Source organism: Psammomys obesus, unplaced genomic scaffold, assembly GCF_907164565.1.
Source record: "Psammomys obesus unplaced genomic scaffold, mPsaObe1.curated_primary_1811, whole genome shotgun sequence".
Lineage (NCBI taxonomy): Eukaryota > Metazoa > Chordata > Mammalia > Rodentia > Muridae > Psammomys > Psammomys obesus.
Window position 1 is genome coordinate 4417019 of NW_026594418.1, and position 5998 is coordinate 4423016.

General features: G+C 38.9%; 1 pseudogene; it reads right to left on the minus strand.

The window, feature by feature from the left end:
• Positions 1-1420: 1420 nt before the first annotated feature.
• Positions 1421-5428, minus strand: LOC129685418 (60 kDa heat shock protein, mitochondrial-like; annotated as a pseudogene).
• Positions 5429-5998: the final 570 nt, after the last annotated feature.

Below are 5998 nucleotides of genomic sequence, written 5' to 3' on the forward strand. Positions count from 1 at the left end.
TTGGCAAATATTGAAAACCTTGTGAAATGTTTTCATCTCTTGATGTCCCTGCCATAAATTAATTAGGATAGCTCATTTTCTCCCATATTTCCATGATCCAGAAATGAGAATCTAATGTAATTTTTAAGTCAGGAGGGAAAAAAAAATAACTTGACTTTTTCTTTCACAAATGTCTGAGTTTGATCCTCTGAAAAATACAAGGCAAACTTTCAACACAGACAAGTGGGCCTTGAATCCTGACTACATTTAAAATAATGCAGTCATATTCACTAATGGAAGAGATAGCTAGAAACCTCACACTTAGTCTCAAACAACATGAGATCATCAGAGTATGAGGGAATCAGATATTCCTTATCATTAATCTTAATTTCAAAAATTGCATTTGAAGATTTAATTTTCTCTTCTTATGTCTGGATAAGCAGTAAGAAATAATCTTTTGGCTCTTAATTGCATTTACTTCTATGACTTTACAAAGGACAACACTAGACACTATTTGCCAAAAGAAAAAAAAATCATTGATAATGCTCATTATCACCGTATCCTCATCTGTAGCCTCAACAGCTGGGCTTCCATGAGAGACAAAAAGTAAATATAAAATACAATTCTTAGCTTTGCTGAATGTCCAAAATTCACCAAAAAAAAAAAAAAATCTGTGTTTACCTGCTATTATAGCAGAGGTGAACACTGTAAAGCTTTCCTTCAAGGGGATTACCCTTTACTGGAAAATGGGTATTTGAATTAGAAATGTACTAGTTTAATCAAGCTATCTTTTTTTAACTTTTAACAAAATTTTGTTACACATAGGTTGTCACAGAATTGGTTACTTTTCTACGTTGTACACAATTATTCTTTCTTTCCTCAGAAAGAATGCTTCTGGCCTTCTCATCTGGTGATGCAACACTGCATCAAACCTAACTGTAACAGAAAACTAGAAATGCCTCAGTGATTTAAGCCAAAAGCAGACACTAGTATATAGCTCTTGCACTCAGAATCAGGCATGTACAAATGTCTTTATTTGAAATAGGCGAAACAAATTATATGTAGGTGTGGACTGTAACCAGATTTCTCACTACTTTGTGAGTTCTTCTTTCTCTCTTCTACCCTTCCCCACCCCTTTGTCTCTTTCCTGTCAACTCCTAACACTAGGCAGGAGAGAAGAAATACTAGAAGGAAGAGGGGGTTTCATTATTGTTAGACTACTTCCTGCTGATTAAGAGATCAAGTTCCTTGGGGCAAGTTTGGTCTTTGCCATTAGAATGTCTAATTTATCCTTCTTGTTTCTTTTCACACAAAGACTTGACCAACCACAGCCAATAGCAACCAACAGCAACCAATCACCAACCAGTCACCCACCTATCAGGTCTCTAACATTTATCTGAAGTTATGGGTGAGGTTCCTGCCTTGAGCTTCTGATCACAGTTCATTGATACGGGCAGAGCATTGCTTTAGAAGCCACCTTCCTTTGACCTTCCAAAGCCCCTCCTCTGTGACTTATTGCTTCCATTTCAAGATTCTTCTGTAGAATTTCTGTCATTACAGTTTCTATTATAGTTAACAAGGAGACCACCCAAGTATCATTCAGTAAAACAGTTCTGATAACCTTCGTTATATCAATAATTGTGTTTTGTACCGTCGTCACAAAGTCTTGAGCATAGCATATAACCATCTTCTAAAGAACCTTGCAGAATTTACTCAGCTATAAAAAAAAAAAAAAAAATCCTTCAACCCTGCGTTTTTTTTAGCAATAGTCATTGCAGAAATTTTGAGTGCTCTTTTAATAATTTCTATAACCTATTTTCTGATATTCATTAGCTGGCTTTAACAAAGCCACAGTTGGAACACATTGAAGCAGAGCACAGGACCTACTGAAAAAAAATGCCTTCTTCAACAGCTTCTCTTGTAGCATTGAGAACAGCTGTGACTCTTGTCATTCATTTCAACATCACTTGTCTTTCCGTTCTTCACCACAGCTACATCTGAAAGTTTAGCCAGTCACTCATTCGGCTTTTACTTTCTGTACTCACTACTTGTGATGTCAGACTGCTCAGTGGTTTCTTGAATAGCTTTGAATTTTAGCTTTGTCACCTTTTACTTTCAAAAGTATGATGTCATCTTTAGGAAAACGGCCTCTCCAAGTTTTCCTAAGTCATGAGCTTGAACATCTTCAAGATTAAGATTCCACCCCCTCTCCTCTAAATACTGCACCGCCAGTAGTGACAGCTGTCTTCAGACTGGTTCTTCCTATTGTCAGCAAACCCTGGAGCTTTAACTGAAAACCAACATTCAGCCGTTCAAAATCAGTGTGCTTAGACTTCTCTATCAACCTTATGAAGAATTACAACCAAGGGCTTCAGATAAGCATTGATAATTTCAAGAGTAGGCATCTTGGAAATCATGTTTTTTTAACCTTTTAAAGAATAATAAAATAAAGAGAAATATATCCTCTATTAAACTTCATGCCTTTAATCATTTCTAAATCATCATTCAGGGTTTTTCCATATTTTACTGTGATGATGCCCTTTCTTCCAACCATTTTCATTGCATCAGAAATGATGTTTTTCAATGTCTTTCTCCATTTGCAGAAATAATAAGCTGAGTGATTTCTTCAGGGATTGTAACAAGTTTAGACCTTTTGTTTTGTTTTGTTTTTAAAGTTCAGTGATTACAGCATAAACAGCCAACTTCATATCTCTCCTGATTTCCACTGGATTAGTCTCTTTGCTGATCTTCTCCAAGCCCTCCTTAACAATAAAACATGCAAACTCAATAGCAGTGGCAGTATTATTATTTGTGTTATTAGCAACATCTTGAACAAGTTTAGCTCTGTTGTTTTTAATATATATCCTTTAATTAAATTGACTTTGCAACAGTAACCTCATCTTTTGTTACTTTGGTACCTCACCAAACTGTTCATCATTAGCTCTTCCCATTCTTAGCCCTATTATAACAGCTACTGCATCTGCTAAAAGGTCTACACCTTGAAGCATTAAGGCTCAAGCATCCCCACAAAATTGCGTACCTTCAGCATAGGACTGCTCACTGTGTTCTCACAGAGCCTCTGATCTGTACAGACTCATGTTGCATTCTCTTCCTTCTCTTCCAGGAAAAGCAGTATGGTTGTTCAGAACAACATAATGCCCATCCACCCCACCCCCATCCATCATCTATTTAAGGCTTCTCTTTCCGATGTTATGTTCCCAAGATTTATTGTTCTGGGATGGTTTTAACATATACTTTTTGGAACAACAATTCAAACCCTAGCACTAGACAAACATGTAACCCCAAAACATAATACTATAACCTAAAATGAGGTGACAGGGCTCTGCAGCAGGAATTAAAATAACTGAGAAGAAAGTGGAATGGCATTTGCTGGGAGCACATTATTTGACAGCATCTGTTTCACATTCTGTATATGTGGTCTCTGAGCATCACTGCTATCAAACATCAGCCTCCTCTGCCCATTTTAGAAAAAAAACAAGGAGGTGACAGGCAGGAATGAAAGAATTCTCTGTGTAGTGAACCAGGAATAGGGGAGCTCTTTAAGGAGCAGAGATGGAACAGTGCTTACCTATCTGCCTCAAGTGTTCCCTGTGAAATATTTTTTATGTGTATGAACATTTGCGTGAATGAATGTCTGCATACCACATGCATGTCTGGTACCCACAGTAACTTGAAATTGCCATCAGATTACCTGAAAGTGGAGTTGTAGAAGGTCCTGAGCTGCCTTATGGGTGCTGGGAACCAAACCCAGCTTGTCTTCAGGAGCAGCTACTGTTTAAAATGACAAAGCCATCTCTCTAGGCCCTCTCCCTGCAAAATGTTGATGCTAGGCCTGATTCTACCAATCATAAGTTGTTTGTTCTTGAATATCTCATTTAACATAAAATTCAGCTTATTTATTAATAAGAATTCTTTCGAACATTCAGGTTTTAAAACTTTCTATTGCAAATTTTAGCATATAAATGTTATATAAATTCAATTTGGAAAGTACAGAGAAATTAAAATTAACTGCAATTTGCTAGTCTAATAAGTATACCATGAATTCTTCAATAAGATGCCTTTCTGATTTCATCCTAGTAAATGTACAACAATAGAATTTCCTTTTTGTTTCACTAAGTTTTGAAGAAAAGCAAATGACTCATCACTAGAGAGCCCTGCCACATTAGCAAAACTGAAGGGAGACAGAAAAACTCATCTTCTAACAGGATCACCTTAGTATTTGAAAGGTTTGTTTACCTTACAGATGCTTATCCAGGAAGCATGACTGAAATGTCACACACTCATAAGCATACACACAGATGTATACCAGCTTTTAGGAGGAAAAAAAAAACCCTAAATGGAACCTAAGGGCCAGAGCCAAGAGGAATGAGAAATATAACCCTGAAAGAATATCTGAAAATAAAGAACATTAAAGGAGGGAGAGGAAAGAAAGCCCAGACAGAAGAGACGTTTTGAACTGCATCCAAATGGACTCATAATGGACCTAACAATGACTTGAGGTGAAAAGCAAAGAACTGTATTGCACCATTCTCTGGACACTGTGCATTTGATTATCTAAGACTTTCCAGTAATGGACCAGGTGCCCTTCCAAAACCTAAGTGGCTATACAACATATTTTGGAATATGTAGTGGAACACATAATTTTATGGTATGCCTTTTTTCTATTACTTAGTAATTTATAAGTATTTTAATGTAATTGTACAGTCTTCATGAAGTACCATCTTCAATGGCTTCCAGAGATCATTTCAATCACCAGTGCCCATAACTGCTGAGCCATCTCAACAGCTTCCATAATCTTTTTTTGTTTGTTTGTTTTTTACTACTGTCCCACTTTTATTCCTTCTTTGAGGATTTCATTCACTGCACCTTGATTATATTTAATTCTCCACTAGTTCTTACCAGTTCCACCCTTCCTTCTTACTCATCCAGTTTTTCTTTGTTTTGGGGGAAAAAAAATCTTGAAGTATAGTGTGTGCTGCTCATAACTCTTGGATGTGTGGATTTCACTGGAGTGTGATTGACCTATTCATACATGTATTCATATGGAGTGTGTATTGAACCATATTCTTACGTGTGTGTGTGTGTGTGTGTGTGTGTGTGTGTGTGTGTGTTTACTTTACAGCCTGAGGGTGGTTCCTCCCTTCCCAGTCCCCCCCACTTTCCATCCTTCTTTCCCTCCCTCTCTCCCTTTCCCCAGAAAATGAGAGTACCTCTCCCCACAAATCACCAAATCACACCAGGACTACACATATCTTCATCCCCTTAAGGCTAGGCAAGGTATCACTGTCAGGGACAAGTGATCCAAAAGCAGGCAACAGAGTCCATATTAGAAACAGCACCAGCCGCTCCACTTGCCAGGTGCCCCATATGAAGACCGCGTCACCAGCTGATTACATGTGTGCAGGAGACCTAGGTCCAGTTCATGCATGCTCCCTAGTTGATGTCTCACTCCCTGAAAACTCCCATGGGACTGGGTTAGTTGGCTCTGTTGGTCTTCTTGTGAGTTGCCTATCCCCTCTATGTCTGTCCATCTTTCCCCAAACATTTGCACAGGACCCTCAGAGTTCTGCCCCAAGTTTGACTGCAAGTCCCAGCCTCTGTCTTGAGCCTCTGTTGGATGAAACTTCAACGACGACAGCCAAATTAGGTTCCTGTCTGAAAGCACAGCAGAGTATCATTAATAGTGTCAGGGGCTAGCTCTCTACCATGGAGTAGGCCTCAGGTTGGGCCAATTATTGTTTGGACTCTCCCTCAGTCTTTGTTCCCTAGTTATCCCTGTAAGCAGGGTAATTTTTGGACCATGGTATTGTCGGTAGGTTGTTGTTCCCCTCCCTCCACTCGTCCTGCCTGGCTAGGAGGTGGTAAGTACAGTCTTCCTGTCCACCCACCACCCATCCCATTGGGAGTCTCAGCTAGAGCCACACCCATATCCTCACAGGAGCCTACCCTGTGGCAGGCCTCCAGCTTGACAAAAAGATGTCCCTCCCAGTTTCCCTTC